Source organism: Micromys minutus (genome assembly GCF_963924665.1).
Source record: "Micromys minutus genome assembly, chromosome: 26".
NCBI lineage: Eukaryota > Metazoa > Chordata > Mammalia > Rodentia > Muridae > Micromys > Micromys minutus.
The window spans coordinates 14094804-14112368 of record NC_137961.1 but is presented as its reverse complement, the minus strand read 5'-3'; positions in this window follow the sequence as shown (position 1 = coordinate 14112368).

The following is a 17565-nucleotide window of genomic DNA, read 5'->3' as shown; positions in this document are numbered from 1 at the left end:
AAAAGCTGCCGGCAGGCATGCATTGCTTGGTGACACCCCAATGCTGAAGTGCATTGGTTGCTTAAGAAGCCCTGAAGACATGAATAAACCCTTGTATCTCGGCTTTGTCCTCATGGTCAGGATTGTAGAGACATGGTAATACTAACATACTCCTCTAACAGCTTCATTTCTGCTCACATCCTTACAAATACGGAGGGAGATTGTCAGGCGTGGCAGCAAGTGCTCATACCTGCTGAGCCATCTTGCCAGCCCTGTGGGTGCTTTTCAACAGTCAATCCGAACTGGAAGTACGGCCTGCAGTGCAGACAGCTCATAACCAACTTCCGAGGGCCCTGTGAAGGAAATCCCTGCCACCCGGCAAGGAGCCAGAGGCCCTGAAGTAAATAGGATGTGGGCAGCCCACGTAGAGTTGCTGCTAGGGTACTTTCCTAAACCCAGCAGCAGGTTGTGGCTGCTACTTACTCCCTATTTTTAAAAAAGGCAAGAGCACAAACCTGGCTCCTTCTCTCTCCCCGGTTCCATTTAACATTCTTTTGTTTCTTTCTCTTGCCCATATGCCAAGTAATGACAGGAGTACCCCTGTCCGAGAAGAACCCAAATTTAGAAAGAGAAAGATTGGGAAAGGGAGATGAGGGGGTAAGACTTCTCCCAGGAATCTAAGTGATTTAGTGCTTCATGGGAAATAACCACATATACCAATTCCCCGGATACCCAACAGATAAGAGGACCAGGTACAGTGATGGTAAGATACCCCAGGACCCCTGGAGTAAAGACAGAACAGATTCGGGAGTAGAAGGAAATGCCAAGTCTTATGGTATAAGGAGAATAGAAGGACAACGAGCAAGGCAAAACACATTCCTGAACCGTACCCACATTTCTTCCCATGATCCTCTGCTCCATAAGAAATACACGTCGTGTCTTCCCTCCCAAGCTGGAACTCTGTCTTTTGACTCTACTGAGGTTCTGGTGAATAGGGATTTAAAGCACAGGCAATGACAGGTCCTCTGGTGTGGGACCTTCAAGGTTCTGCTGGCTTGAGACAGATAGAGCCAGGGCGTTGTGAGCTGTGGGGTTACAGTAATGACAGAGTCCCTGGAGGTGCCCCGATTATAGCCCTCACAAGCACAGAACTAGAAAATGCAAAATAAAGCACCATCTCCGATCCTTTCTCCCTGGCCCTACAACACAGGCCTTCTTCCTGTTGCTCAAGTCCATCCCGACTCTCTGCTCTGACCATCTCTCTCCCATAGGATACCTCTGTTGTTTAGTCTCAGTACAGAATCAGCACCTCGACAAGAGGAAGGCTTTCTTTCTGCAGTTTTATCTGGAAAATGCACACGTTTATCCAAAAGTTGTCTTAAATAGGGTATCTTGATCTGGGCATTTAGTTCAATGATAGAACACTTGATTTGCGCGGATAATGTTGTCAGCTGGATCCCCAATACCAAAAAGGTGAAAATTGGATATTCTTTCAAGTAGAATATGTCACCAGGAAAGCATGGCTGTGGTGCATTTTGTCCCCACCCCTAACCTGGGCACCAGAGAAAGCACATGGCTTTTGTTGAGACTCAAAGTATGTCAGGCTGAATTCAATGAAATTAAGGTTTCAACCCACAAACAAGTAGCCAAATATCAAAAAAAAAAAAAAAAAAAAAAAAAAAAAAAATCAAGAGATTGCTGTTTAAAAGTTAACCGCGATTATTTTTTTCTAACCTCTCAAACAGTAGTCAGGTAGTGTGGGTCCTGTGCCCCCCCACCCCCCCACCCCTTAACATTCCTTTCCTTTGACCAGGGTTGAAAGTGATTCCCAGTGGTTAAAGGAAACCTCTGGCTTAAAAAAGACAGTCATCACTGAAAAGCATTTTAAACACACAGTAAAAGGAAAATCTCCAAAGGAGATAAAGGGTGTCAGGAGTGGGGTGTCTCTTTTCTCTGAGATGGGGCCTATCTAGATGTCCCACTCAGCAGGGAAACTGGTGGTGGCCTCCCTTAACCCTTCAAGGTTCCCACCTCAGCAAGACGCTGGGGCAGATCAGAGCCAGCCATACACTCCTTGCTGACTGGAAGAAAACAGCAAAGGAAAGGGGGGGGAAAGATGATTCCGGTGCGGCATCCCCACCCCCAGCCTTTCTTCTCCCAAAGAGCCTTCTGTTCACAGAAACTAAAGGACTCTGATAGCAGACCACAAAGTCAAGACAGAAAGGCTCTGCTAGGCGACAGAGGTCGGTCTTTTTTTTTTTTTTTTTTTTTTGTGGGGACTCAGACAGTGGATACTTTTTTTGTTCATGAACTTTTGGAGACCATTTGTATAGAAGGCTGTTTGTTCCTGGACAAACACCAGCAAAGAAGCCTTGAAGGGGAGGGGGGAATTTTTGTTTTGCACGAGAAAGAGAGGGAGAGGAAGAGGGAAAGAGGAAGGAAGGGAGGGGGAAAAGGGGGGAGGGGAGGGGGAAGAGAAGAGGGAGAGGGGATGGGAGAGGGGACAGGGGAAAGGGGAAGAGGGACGGGACAGGGGAGAGGGGAGAGAGGACAGGGGGGAGAGAGAGAGAGAGAGAGAGAGAGAGAGAGAGAGAGAGAGAGAGAGAGAGAGACATAGATAAAAGGGCCCAGACTGATTTGTTTACTGTTGCTGGCAGTTCTTATTTACAGGCTCCTGGGCCCCTGTGGTAAAGAAATGCTATTTTTAAGAAGTTAAAAAACCCACACAAACCTCCAAACTGAGGGTTCTTCTTCCCTTTCCTGCCCCCCTCACCCCACGTTCGTTTTACAAATGGCCAAGTCAAAGCAACCAGGAAGCCCCTTTCTTTCTTTTTTTTTTCTCACAGAGTCTCTTTCAGGCTCCCTTCAAAAAGAGCTGTCCTTGAACTTGGATGGTATCTCTCCTCAGCTGACAGAGAAATTCCACTTCCCACACCCAGAGACTTATTCCCTTTCAGCAAACCAACTCCTGGCCTAGCTTGAATCTACAGACCTACAGACCGACTTCGGTTTCCTGACCCGTGTGATCTTGCTTTTCCATGTAGACGGGTGGGGGGGCAATTTCTAAAATCGAGCTGGCAAAGATGTTAAGTAATTCTCTTTTAACAGAGGATGGGCTGCAAAGGAGAAAGGGGAAATGAGGGTTTGTCACAACTGGGTCACTAACTGGTTGGTTATACACAGTTGCCTAGAACCACAGAGACTGGCTTCAACCTGACTTGGTCACTTGGAAGCCACACAGTGACCCAGCCATCCTTAGGAGTTTTGGCTTTAGGGGCAGATAGCTCTCTTCAGACCTGTCCCTTCTTTACCAGAGAAGGGACTCCTGTACTAACAGGAACCAAGACGGAGCCTGCCCTCTAAAACCTCTTGGTATTCATTTAGCAACCTTGGATGCAAAAAAGGACAAGTCCAGAATATCATTTTCAAAGGAAAGGGGAAAGGGGGAATTAGGAAGGAAGAGTCCCTAGTTTCGAATCCTTCATTGCACACAAAACTCATCTGTTGCTCTCGAATTGGTAAAATCCATAAATCTTTCCCCGTCGCTAAAACAATTCAAGGAATTTTCAGGACCTTTGCCCAAGGGTCCCGGAAGAATTCTAAAGTGGATGTACCTAAGGTCAGGAGAGCAGAGTCCTCTGAGGGACCAACAGAGAACACTGTAAGAAACCATTATCCTCCTCCCTTCCTACCATCCAAGTTAGCCGGGTTTGTTTGTTTGTTATAGGGGTGGCGTTGTTCACTTCCGGCATGCTAAAAAAAAAAAAAAAATAGAGACCCAAAGCCTTATTTATTGAAAAGAAACATAAAGATGGCTGGCCCTAGCGGCGGGAGGGTCTAAAGGATGTTTAGGGTTTGTTTTGTTCTCAATGACCTAGGGTCAGTCAGGCCTAAGCCACCTGCCCCCTTACCCGTGTTACCTCACCCTACTCACCCACGCCTATTACTACCCCACTTCCTTCTAATATCATCCATTCAATACAGTAACTGCTCGGTCTTGGAAGAGGAAAGAGTCTTCTCCAAAAGGAGAGCAACAAATGGGAAGGAAACAGACAAAGCTTGTGAAATCCCAAACCCTGTTGGTAGAACGACATCATAAATTATGGATCCCTCGAGCCGCCTCCGGCCTGTCACTGCTTGGTTTGTTTGTCTCCATGGACGTGCCGGGCGCGGGCGACACTGTTGTCCTGGAGCACTGCTCTCTGAACCTCAGATCTCTCCCCACCCCCACCCCCTCCTCCGGCCTTTTCCCTGGCGCCCCGCGGGGCAGCCCAGCCTGGGGCCGCGGGGACAGAGCCGTGCTCAGCCCCGAGGGACACGCCAGCTGCAGGGACGAAGCCCCCCCAGCCGGCCGAGGACAGGCTCGCCTTTGTTCCCGGGGACTCCCGCGGGGACACCCGGAGCTGGCCTGGGCGCTCAGGTCCCAGCGGGGCCAAGCCGAGTGGAGGACGCCAGGGCGTCCAGGGCGGGCGAGCCGGGAGGATGAAGGAGGCTGCGCTGCTTTGGCTGCCTTCATGGGCGGCCTGGCGGGGACCCGGAGGGAGGGCAGCCTGCGACATCTGTGCGAGAGGGGGGGGGGAGATCGCGGTGGGGGCGGGGGGGTCGTTACAATCAGGACGCCCATCTGGCCCGGCTTTGCTCCGGTGCCAGAAGCCAAGAGGCAGAAGTCAAGGTTAAACGCTGCGGCGGGGCTGCAGCCCCCTTCGCCCGGCCCGACTCCCTGCAGGAGCCCCGCGCCAGCCTCGCCGCCCCACCTTGCCCTTTGTCTTTGCTGGAGCAGATGTGCGGTGACCCCTGCTAGCATCCGTGCTGTCAGGATTAAAGAAGCCTCCACCCTGTTTAGTAACTGCAACTCTGGTCCTCCCCCTCCCCTCCCAGCCCCCGTCCGGAGCCAGCCCACCTCTTGGGGGGTGGGGGTGGTTGATTGTTTGTTTTTGTTTTTTTGAGTTTTGGCAAATAAGGCAAAACCAGTCATCGTAAGGTGCACAGAGCCCTCGGTTCACATTTAAATTTGTGTGCCAAGTTGGCTGCTGTTAGACCCTTTTAGCGGCGGAACGATCACCACAGATACAATGAATTGTGAGATTAAAGTTTAAAAAAAAAAAAAAAAAACTCATCCTGCAGATGTCTGCTGAAGGCTGTTCCACCGAGGAGTGTGAAAGGTCTTTGTGTGCATGTATGAGTGTGTCTGTAAAGCCAACAGCCTCACATTTGTTCTCTGGTCATTAGTCCTTAATGTACCCCTTTCAAAAAAAAAAATGATGAGAAGTTATCTCGCTCAAACCTAAGCAACCTCTCTGACAAGCTCTAGTAGCAGAAATGAGCGGAAGAAATGGAAGAGTTGGGATTTCTCATGAGGCGGAGAAAAGAGAACCCCAGATCGAGCCGAACTGTGTGACTCAGGGCCCCCGGAGAAAATGTGGGTAGAGGAAACGCGGGGTGGGGTGGGGGCCGGCTTCCTGGATTTCTGTTGCAGGAAGAAACCACGGAGGAGAGGGAGGGCAGATAGGGGAAGGGTGAGAGGAAGGGCGCTGAGAAGGAGAGCGAGGCCAGGGACTCCGAGCAGGGCCTCCTGGAGGAGCGGAGGGAGGGCGAGAAGATGGATAGAAAGCTGGGCTTTCTTTGTTTTGTTTGTGTGGGCAGGGCTGGGCCGTGAATGCGCCTAGTCTGCACTGTGAGGTCAGCTGCCCAGCGAGGTAACAGCTGGCACCTGTGTGTGAAATGCAGCGTGCATTAGCGGCATCATTACTTAGCATTAGAGCATTACAAAGATAATTAGAGAAGCCGAGGACAGAGGGAATTGAAACCGCAGCCCCCTTGGCTTCTCAAACGCCCAGGTTACAAGTGTAATTTCAAGGATTTACAGGGCCACCTTGCACAGAGCAGCCAGGCTGGGGCTTGGAGAGATCTCCAAGGAGACTGGAACTGTCTCCCCAGTGCTAGGTCGGGGCTCCTGTCCAGGCCTCAACTTGGCTCAAAAGTCAAATGAAGGTCACAGGTAATAGGTCAAAGATCCTTGCACTGTTTTCTAATATCCAACCTAATTCTATCTAGAGCATAAGAATTTCTTTTTTTAAAATTGTATTTGGTATCTGGTAGTCACCTGAACAGACAGCGGTTGCTAAGCTAGTACCTGTCAGAATATACATGTACATATACATATACACATACACATACATATACATATACAGTATCTTCGGCCCAGTCCTTACACAGCCTTACCAGGTCACGTGATAAGTGCACAGGCTCCAGTGGTCTGACAAAGTGCACCAGTGTGTTTCTTGGCTTTTGCTTCCATGTTTTTTGATGTTTGTTTGTTTCAGCTCCAGAGGTGAACCCACGGTGGGGACTTAAGATCTACCCCTTAGCCACATCCCCAGCCCTGCCACAAGCTCTTTATTGGTTTAGTAATGATTTGGGCTTGCTCTGCCTGGTGCCTGGAGGTTCCAAAAATGTCACCATGCACTTAATTCTAACAGAACAGCAAGGGGGACTGAGTGATATCTTTTGGTTTTCTGTAGCCTTCGAGTTCTGTGTGTGCTGGCTTTCCAGACACACACTGTTTTTTACATACGTGTTCGTTTTTTGGTCAAAAAGTGTTAGATCAGGATTGATGGGGTCATCTTGGAAAGAAACAGATTCCTCCAGAGTCAGACTTGCTCTGAACAACTGAAGGACTATAGTGTCTCCTGGAGTGGACACTGTGTTCGGGGATCAGGGACTTACAGGGCAAAAAAAGATGGAGTGAAAGGGTCCACTTGCAGAACAGTTCCTCCGCAGTCTAGATACTGCTAGTTCCTGCAGTAATAGATACCGACAGAGACGCCTCCTGGATCCCTGACATCAGGGAAGTCAACTTTTCTGTCCTTTCTAGAGCTTTTCTGTCCACCTGAGGTGTTAGTCATTAACCTTTCAAAAAAGCAAACACAGTGGTTTCTGGAAGGTATTTCTTCAAAAAGTGCTTTCTTTGAGATGAGTACACTAATTTAATGACGGGGGAAAAAATCACGACTTTGATCTGTTAAAACTTTGTAGGAAGACAATAATAAGATTTAAAAGTGAGAGATTCAAATTAGCTTTAGATTTGAGTACTACCTAATTCAGTAAACCCACTCCCCTCCCTCTCTGATGTGTTGTAGCTGAAATCAGAGATGACATTTTAATTCCTGATGTAGGTGCTGGGTTCGTTTAGTGCAGTCAGGTTATAATGTGTTATCGTTAATTATCATTAACGAAAATTACTAACACAACTGGGTAAGTGTGTGTGTGTCATGTGTTTTAGGAAGTGTTTAAGCATTCCTTGTCTGATTCAGTCATGATGATGAAAGGCCTGGCTCCTACCCCTTCCCTTTCTCTGCACAGAAGCCAGGAAAGCCTTGTCCAAACTCAGTGAGGTGAAGTCTTGCCGTTGATGAAGGTCTTCTGGTGCCGTCTGAGCATCCCTGGAAGACTTCTGCCGCCTCTCTGACTTATAAGCTAGCAGTACCTGGGCCTGTATGTTATCCACCTGTACTGTTAGTTCATGGTTCACAGGTCATCTCACCAAAGGTGTGTTATCCACATAGTGTTTCTCATCACAGCTGACCTGGGAGTCGTGACACACACACACATGTCTTTCCTTCACCCATAACGCCATTTTCCTATCTCTTAGTTTAAATGTCTCTATTTCCCTTAAACCCTGTTCTCTTCTTCCAAGACACCTTGCATTCTGTAAAACCCACTTTATCTTTGCTCGCAGACTTGTTCACTTTGCCTTCTATACTTACAACAGCAGGGAGGGCAGGGGACATCCTCTGTGTGGCTCCCGCTGTAGCCTCAAAGCCTGACATTCTGAAGACACTCAGTGCTTGTCGGATTAATACAAAGATGCTCTCAGAGGCAGATGCTGATATTATCCTCACTTAGTAATGGAGGAAACTGAGACTCAAGTTATGCAAGGGGACTTGGAATGAGGTCATTATCTTAAATGGTTACCAATGGTTGAAACCAAAAACCATATGACAAACACACGATCCTGAAGAAATGCTCATATCTGGACTCTGCAGCAGGATGGGAGTGTGGCTCGGTGGAAAGTACTTGCCCAGCAAGCACAAGGCCCTGGTTCTCTCTGTAGCATTTAACAAGGAGGAAGAGGAGGAGATTGTTGGAAAAGAAGAAGAGAAAGAAGACAACCGTGATGTAGTTAGAGAATAAACACATCCTGTGAAGAATTTTAGTTTACATCAAGGCAGGTTCATCAGAGTGGTAAGGCGAACATCCACTTATTGCACACTGGTACCCGAGGGCATGCTCTTGTGTCTGCAGATGCTCTGTCTCCTGATAGTTTTGGGAGTCTGTGTTTTTGCTTGTTAGTTAGTTTGTTTTCTTTGAAAGTGTTTCTAAGCATCTGATCCTTCAAATGGTTACACTTTTCTTCTGGGAATATAGCTCAGTGGTTGAACATTTGACTCACCAAGTGCAAGACCAAGGATTCATTAAACAACAAAACAAAACAAATATCAGTTCTTCTCAAACAGTGTGGACAGAAAGAATGCCTCCCATCATTTTTTGCTATTATCCTCAGAACCAGGCAGAAAATGCCTTCCCATAGAAGCCATACATAGCCACAGATGCAAGAAGCTGCTTGCTACCTTCTAAATCTCCACATCATTTGTAAGCAGCATCCCATAGGAGAAGGTGTAGCCGGACACAAAGAAGGCTCCCTTTAATCACCGAGGCACCTTCAAAGCCCTGGGACCACTGATGCCCAGATGCTAAGCAGATGGCTTTGGGTAGCTTGGAACTTGTCACTTGTCCTTATCTTGAGGTAGCTCTCACTCCTCAGCTAAACCTGTTGGTCCTTATAGGGGAAACACAGGAGGCTTTCCAGCAAGAGCCTGGAGGCTGCAGAAGTAGCTCTCTCTGCAGCGAACTAAAACTTCTCATTTCCTTCCGGCAGGAACCAAGGGAAAATACAGGAATTGATTCACGCAGAATACAACCCACCAACCCCGGGAGGGAGGGGCTTTCCTGAAATGCATGCGTGTCTCTGGTTTCACATGACGCTATGTATGGTTTCTCCTTCACAAACCACAGGAGGCTGAAAATGGTCATTTCCTGGCCCTCCAGAGGTGGTTTTCCAGTGAGGATTGCATTCTGACTAATCAATCCCCCCCACCCTGCCCCAGTCTTCCTGCTACACACAGACACAAAGCTGACTTATGCTTTGGGGGTGGAGGGTGGAGAGGTGGCTGTAGAGAACTACTTACAGTCATACTTGGCTACTAATCATCTCTGCCTGTTGTGAGACTTTGTCCCCACACAGCCAGTCTGGAGAAGCATTCCCAGCATATTGCTATGTAGAAGGGAGATGGATTCTTACACATACTCAGTGTCCTAAAGAGTTGGTGATAATAGTTGATGGGGACAGCACTGGGTAGAGATTGTATGTCACTTTTGTTCCCAAATCTCTTTTCTTCTTGCATATACTTTCTTATACACCCTTGGGCACACATTTGTGCTAGTCCCTGACTGTAAGTAAATACTGTCCACTCCTGGGACTGGAGAGTTGGCTCAGCAGTTAAGAGACCTTGCTGCTCGGGCAAAGACCTATGTTCAGTATCCAACACCCATATGGTGGCTCACAACCATCCACTTCCAATTTCAGGGAATCCCATAGAAATGTATAAATGTAAAAATGTTCATGATTCATTCTTGGAGGCACTGGCATTAGCAGAAGCTACTGAGACCCTAAAGAATAGAGTCCTGCAGGGCTGGAGAGATGGCTCTGGTTAAGAGCACTGACTGCTCTTTCAGAGGTCCTGAGTTCAATTCCCAGTAACCACATGGTGGCTCACAACCATCTGTAATGGGATCCAATGCCCTTTTCTGGAAGAGAGCTACATTGTACTCATATACATTAAATAAATAAATATTTTCTAAAAAAAAAAAAAAAAAAAATCAGAGTCCTGCACCCTGGTCTGCTAGCCATAACCACTTATCTGCAGAAATAGTGGAGTCTCAGAAATTGTCAACAGTGGATGAGTGGCTTACAGAAGTTGAAGGCCCGAAGTTGACAAGATAATGAGAAGGAGATAACCTGTCATGTCACCAAGTGGGCTCTGATTGACATGGTGGGTGGATAAAAATTGAGAGCTACTCTCACGACTCTCCCAGGACTGAGGTGGTCAGCATGGGGAAGGAAAGTTTCCCCTAAAACTGTCATATTCTCTCTAATACTGCTGGGGAGAGGGAAATGAGGGCAGACCTGCCTTGGGCAGAAATTACCCTGTGGTTTAGGATGTGCCTCCTTACAGGAGAGATAGATGCAGGTGATTCCTGGGGACAGACATCAGCAGACATCTGCATTATACACACGCATGGTCATTGGCCTGGTCTATCCTGCACCAAGAATGAATGAATGAGACTCTGAGTTCCCATGTCTTGTGATTTGGGTTAAGCAGAAGACAGTCTTAAGCCAAATACCTTCAGGCACCCTAACAAATCATTTCTTGTACAGAAACAGGCTTTAGACTCACTTCCCCTGACAGACTGGATGAACTGGCCAAGCAGCCCACAGAGGTACACCCAAAGCTTCTCCCAGCTGAAGCCAGAGAACAAAAAAAAAAAAAAAAAAAAAAACCTGAAAGGAAGCCTGGGGGAAAGTGCTTGCTTTTCACCACACCCTACACCTGAGTTGTAACACATAATGTTATATAATTAATTTTTTAAAGCAGTCTTTTTTTTTTTTTTTTTTTTTTTTTTGTCTTTCAAGACAAGGTTTCTATGCGTAGTCTTGGCTGTCCTGGAACTCCCTATGCAGACCAGGGTGGCTTCAAACTCACAGAAATCCTCCTGCCTCTGCCTCTCGAGTGCTGGGACGAGACATGTGCCACACATCCGACATCATTTTCTTTTTCAATATAACCTGAAAATAGACAGCTTAAGTCAAAGTTTTTAAGGAGTTTTCCTCCAGGAATACAGTGCCTAAAGAGAAATAATGTATATATGCATGTAACCAGTTTCAGTAGGACAAGAAGCCGGGACTAGTTTCTGACAGAATTAAAGTTTGCACCTTGCTAATGACTAGGAGAGACGCTTGTGGCGAGCGCAGCCTCTGAGGAAGTTGAAGATGGAAGAAATGTCCGTACAGATGTGGTGCCACTCAGTGAGAAAATCAGTAAGATTCTGCCCCACCTGACTCCTTCATGGGGACATTTGTTCGCTGTTCATGGGATATTTTCTTCAGTGCTGGAGGAAAAGCCAGGCATGGTGTGGTCATTTTAGGTGGCCTGGTGACAGTTATCCTTCTGGTCCTGTCTGGGTTGGCATTTGCCTCAAAACTTCCCTCGTTGGCACTGCGTCACGCAGGTGATCCTCCAGTTTACCCGAGGGCCTCAGATGAGTAATGTAAAACCTGGGCGAACCGGGCTCATAACGAGATAAGTAACAAACACTGCGAGCCTATTAGAGGGGAAAATTGGAAAGGTTGCAGCCAATTATTAATAAGTCACAAGAACATGACACGTCTAGGGAATGCTTGGATGGTCCAGGAGACTTCGCCTGTGTGAAGATCAGAGGTGGCTACGACCAACCAGCATTGCAGACGACTCTAGCTATGGCAGATGTTTGATAGCCTGTAGAGACAGAAACCAAAACCAAAAAACAAACAAACAAACAAACAAACAAAACAAAAACCCAATTGAAGTAACATGAATGATAACAGGAGTTTTAAAAGTGTATTTAGAAAAGCTTGCATTTTTCTTCTTTCTCACATACAAATGAAGTTCCTTATTTACGCTTGAATACAGCAACCTAGGTCAGAAAGAGAACAATAAAATGAGGGTCTCATCTAAGCCGCCACAAAAAAGGCTTTGCTTTTAGGAGAATGAAGCCGCTCGATCGTTCTATGGAAAAGGGCAAGGACTTCTGGGTTTGGTGGTGCACATCTGTCAACACAGCCCACCAGAGGCTGACAGGTCCTAGCCTACCATGGCTAAGTGATTAACAGGAGACTAGATCTAACGAGAAGCCACTGAGAACCCAGGGTGCGGCATGGAAGGAGGTTCATGAGCCCAGGCTCCTGTTAGTACAGCGTTGGCTCTGGGAATAAGGGCCTCCGATCGAAATTAATTAAAGATGTATTGGGCTTCCCGTTCTTGTTATATTTTAGAACGCACACAGCAAGCCTCCTAAATAGCAGCCCCAGCTACACAGACGCAGCCAGACAGGTACTTCACAGTCTTCCTTCTCTTCCCATTTCCAGCTGTGGTTAAGAAAGGCACTTCTTATTACTACTGAAAAGCTCTTCTTGATCTGCATTTCTTGTGAGTGTGGAACAACCAAGTGCTGTCTTTACCCTGTGTGTGTGTGTGTGTGTGTGTGTGTGTGTGTTGAGGTGCTGAGAATTTCACCCAGGGCTTTGCGTATGCTAAACAATGACCTGCACATGCAGCTCAGCTGCTGAGCTACAGCCCCAGCATGAGGGGTGTCTTTTCAACCTTTACTTTCCTACAAGTATCTGTGGTTTCCCTTTCATCCTCCTGAACCCCTTTCCTCTTTTCTTATCAGACTCATTTCCCTTTAGTCACTGAGGTGATTGGTTTCTAGACTTTCCATCCCGCCATCCGCTCTAGAGTTTAAAGAAGCAGTAGTGCATTCTCTCCAAAGATCGTTCTTTCAATAAGCATGCCTCTGCTTTCTGTGGCATTTCAGGAAAAGTGGGAGATACTTTAGGAAAAATGCAAAACTTGTGTTTTTTTAAAATTTTGTCTATGAATCCTTGACTATTTTTGCTGTTGCAGCAGAGCTGCTGAAGCCTGCTCTTCCACATAGACCCCTGAATTTCTAGTGCTCCAGTAGTCCTGACTAACTAGACAAAAGAGGCTGATCAGAAGGAGCAGGCTATAGGCCGGCCAGTGACTATGTGGATTTTCCATGAAAATATACTTAATGGGGACACATTATGAACAACTCCAACAAAACCCGTCTTCTAGTTTGTTTTCTGTTGCTCCGAGGAGCACTGTGTTAGCTGTCACTGTGCTGTTGTAATAAAACAGTACGACTTGTGGAACAAGGAGTCGATTTCGGCACAGGCTCCCAGAGGGAGAAAAGTGCATCATGGCAGGGAGTCCTGACAGCAAGAGCTAGCACGGCACTGGGAGTCGGAGACCGAGAGTTCACATCAGCAATCGCAGGCGGCAAGCAGAGAGCCAATTGGGATGAGGCTATAATGGGGCAAAGCCATGCTTCCTTCATCCAAGCTGTACCTCTTAAACCGGGATCCAAGTCTTTCAAATACCCGAGTCGACAGAGATGCATCTCATTTCCAACTACTACAAACAGAGGGACTAGGGGGAAAAACCTGAGGTAAGGAAGGAGTTCATTTCATCTTACCATTACCAGGTAGCTATGCATCCCTGAGAGATGTCAAGGTCAGCACCTGAAAGTAAGAACCGAAGCAGGGACCATGGAGGAATCCTGCTTACTGGCTTCTGCTCAGCTGACTTTCTTATATATCCCAGGACCTCGTGCCCAGGGATAGCACTGACCACAGTGGCCTGGGCACTCCTGCGCAAATTAGTAATCAAGAAAAATGCCAATAGACATGCTATAGGCCAATCTGATGGAGCCAGTTCCTCAAGTGAATTTCCCAGGTTACTCTAGTTTGTGTCAAGTTCATAATAAAAAAATAACCCAAGGACCCAGTAAGACACAGTCTAAGGGAGTGTGAGAGTCAAAGGAAGAACAGTGATGGAGTAAGGAGAAATAGTCAAGGCTGAGAAAAAAGTATGCCACACTTCTAAAGAAATAGAGATTGGGAATCAGAACAAGCCATGAATTAATGGAGAAAGGGGAAGAGAGAGAGAGAGACAGAGACAGATAGATGGAGAGAGAGAGGAGGAAGGGGAAAGGGAAGGAGGGAGGGAGAAAGAGGAAGGGAGATAGATAGATAGATAGATAGATAGATAGATAGATAGATAGATAGATAGATAGATAGATAGATGGATGGATGGATGGATGGATGGATGGATGGATGGATGGATGGATGGATGGATAGACAGATGATTCCCTTTATGAAGTTTCAAGATATTGTACAGATCTCTAAACCCTCAGATAGCACTGAATCCTATAGAAACTGCCTCTTTTTCCTTTATAAAGACACAGAAAAAGTGTTTATCATCAAATTGATACAATAAGAGATAAAAAAACCGTAAGTAAAAAGAAACTAGAATAACCTTATTATTGGGTTGATATCGGGTAAACTGGGATTCTGGTAACACAAAACACAGATAAAGGAGACCACTATAGTCAGCTGCAACTGCAGGACCTGCAGTGAACTGAGGAACTGACAGAGTCCGTGTTTGCCTTTGTGCAACTATTCTCCCTTCTTTAGGCAGCAGCTGCCAGCTGGTCCTGGGTTTACTTCCCTCCCCTGATGCCCACCTTGCTTATGCAAAGAGTGGGCACAACTTGGCTCTGCATCAGCTCCAGGGCCAGCTAGCCAGCATCATATATACCCTGGGCCTTCATAGCAAGTTCACAGGTGGGTGCATGCTGTAATCTCTGTCAGCCAGGGGAGAAGCCAGGGAAGAGCTCTTACCGAGAGGAATTCTTCTTGCTGCAATTAAGAAGGAGTCACCAAGGAAGCTACCCATTAAAAATGTCAACCAAAAAAAAAAAAAAAAAAAAAAAAGTCAGAGATGGGGAGTAGAGAAGAAGGCATGCGCGTTACCAAGGTGAAGTCAACTTTTAGACCCCTCTGCAACAGGAAGCACTGAGACAGGGCAGTGTCAGAGCATCTTCAGAGGACCTCATGTGGCTGGACCCAGCCTAGATCAGAGGGGATGGTCATCACTCCTCCCCTGTATATGCTATATAAATCCATGACAAGGCCTAATGGAAGAAGCAGGCCTGACTTTTAGGGAGATTGAGTATATGATGCACCTTATTGTCTTCTGTCCTAGTCCGCTTTCTTCTGTGCTGATAAAAACTGACCACAGTGAACTCAGGGGGAAAAGGGTTTGTTTGGCTTACACACCCTTTCCACAGTCTACCATTGAAGGAAGTCCTGGAGGAAAGTTGCTGACTGGCTCCCTTTCCTCAGCTTCCTCAGCCACCTTTCTTACACAGCCCAGGTACACGTGTCTAGGACACCTCCCAAGGTGGGCAGGGCTCTCCAGCATCAATTAGCAAACTTAAAAAAATAAAATGCCTAGGCTAGATGTTGGTAATGTACTTTAATGCTATTACTAGAGAGGCAAACGTAGGCAGATTTCTGAGTTCAAAGCTAGCCTGGTCTACAGAGCATGCCCCATAATAGCCAGGGTTACACAGAGAGACCCTGTCTCTGTACATGCCCCCCATGGGGACAATACTTCATTGGATATTCCAAAGAAGGGGAAATATATTGTTAGGGAGATTGGAGTGAGGAGATGGAAAAGAGGATGCAAGAAAGGTAAGAGAGGGAATATGGGGAAATGCACCGACACTAAGGGCAATCTGGGGGGCGTGGATGCCTCCTACTGCAGAAGCTTCCATACATATATGTGACATCTAAGCTAATTCACCAAATAATGGGTAGATAATGCCCCAAGTAGACATCTTACACCACCAAGTAAAACCTCCAGTGTGAGGTTAAATTTTGATGAGTCTCTAGCCAAAGAGACCCCATGAATACCCCCAAATAGGACAGGTTATTATGAAGGCTATTGGCTGCTATCCACAGGCTTTATTGATGAAGATGACATTAATGTATCTCATCAAATATGTAGAAATCAAGTTGGTGCCTATCTAAAGGCTTCACCCATACTGACTAGGGTTTGTAGTACTGGAAGGTACTCTGAATGCTACCAAAGGAGGAAGATAATCATTGATCCATCTACAGACCCTCTGATCTACCATCGTGGCCTGCCTACAGGATAAGCTGGTACAATAGTGGCTCCAAAGTTGTGGAAGTAACCAACAATCATGTCATCGAGCCCACAAGGTATAGACCCCACGCCTAAAACCGCTAGGGTGAGCGAGACCATGCAGCTGGACAGACCAGGGACCTGGAAGAAAAGCACATGTCGTACTAAAAGAGCACAGCGATAAAATGAGTCCTTGGCTCTTTGCTATACCCATAGATGAGCTTCTCAGTCGTCATCAGAGAAACTTCTTGCAGTAGATGGGCATGTGCAGAGAGAGCCACAGCTGGACACTGCAGAGAGTGAGGCTTTGAAATGTTCAGTCCTAAGTGGGAAGTCTTCACCAAATCCTTCCCTTAAGGTCTCATGGATCTAGGTGAAGAGGAAACAGAAAGATAGTACGAGGAAACTTCCAGACACAGCAATATACGTAGACACTCACAGAGACTGTGGTAACACACAAAGGGCCTGCACAGGTTCAAGCCAGACAGGGTCCCAGGAATCAGAGGTGGAAAGTGGACACAGACTCTCACTCCTAACTATGAAGGTATCTGCAATTGATAGCTTCTGGCAAAGGAAAAAAATTAGTTTTCTTCAATGGACTCTCATTAGGTATATAAACCACACAAGATGGACCAGCACAAAACTCAACAATATTCTTGTAGACTTTTGATCTCATTTTACTTTATTTGTCATTTTGGAGGGAGGTTTATATTTGTCTTTTCCTTGTTTTTTTTTTTTTTTTTTTTTTTTCCTTTCTGTGTGGACGGGCTGTTTTCTGTTGTTGCTGTTTTTTTGTTTTGTTTGTCTTTTAAAAAGAAAGAGCATGGAGCATGGAGTTGGGGAAGTGTGGGAGGATCTGGGAGAAGTTGAGGGAGGGGAAAATCACCACCAGATAATATTGTTTAAAAGATTTTTTTTTTCAATTAAAAACAAACAAACAAAACCAAAAAAAAAAAAAAAAAAAAAAAAAAAAAAAAAAAAAAAGAGAGAGAGAGAGAGAGAGAAAGAAAATGCCAGGTGATAGGTCCTCACAAACACCACCATGATTACCATAGATCAGACGCACAAAGCGAAGTCACAAGGTTTTGGAATCACCCTAAAAGTCCATTAGAAAGAAGCCGCCTGGAGTTCAAAGTCTAACACATCTAACAAGCTGCTGCTTCTTCAGCCCAGAGCTAGCTGAAGTACTTTGCTTCCAAGTTGGAACTCATGGAGAAGCAAGTCCTTAAGTGTAAGAGACATTCTAGAAGGCACATGGGAACTGAGACCTTTCCAGAGAATACCAGACTTCCAGCTCTCGCCTCTGCTCTCTAGAGGAGTTTGTGGCATAGCACTCAAATATCAATTGCCAGGTAAAGCCGCCCGGAAAGCAATATCCATCTGATTGTCTTCCCCTTGGCATGTTAGGGGCACTGTAAGAAACCTTTGCAGAAATAAAATCTGTGGCAAGTCCAGTGTAATTGCTTAGCAATGCAAAGATTTGGTGGTCCACAGGATGGTGCAAGTCAAATGATAAAACTAGCACATGTGCCATTCCACAGGACCATAGCCAATCTCATAAAATGAGCATTTCGCATAACCTTGCCCAAGGGGAAAGAACAGAATTACGATTTCCATCCTCACGACACAGGAAGGGAAGTGCCCCTGGGGGACTGATGAGTCATACTAAGGGAGAGAAGTGGATTCAGTTAGCACC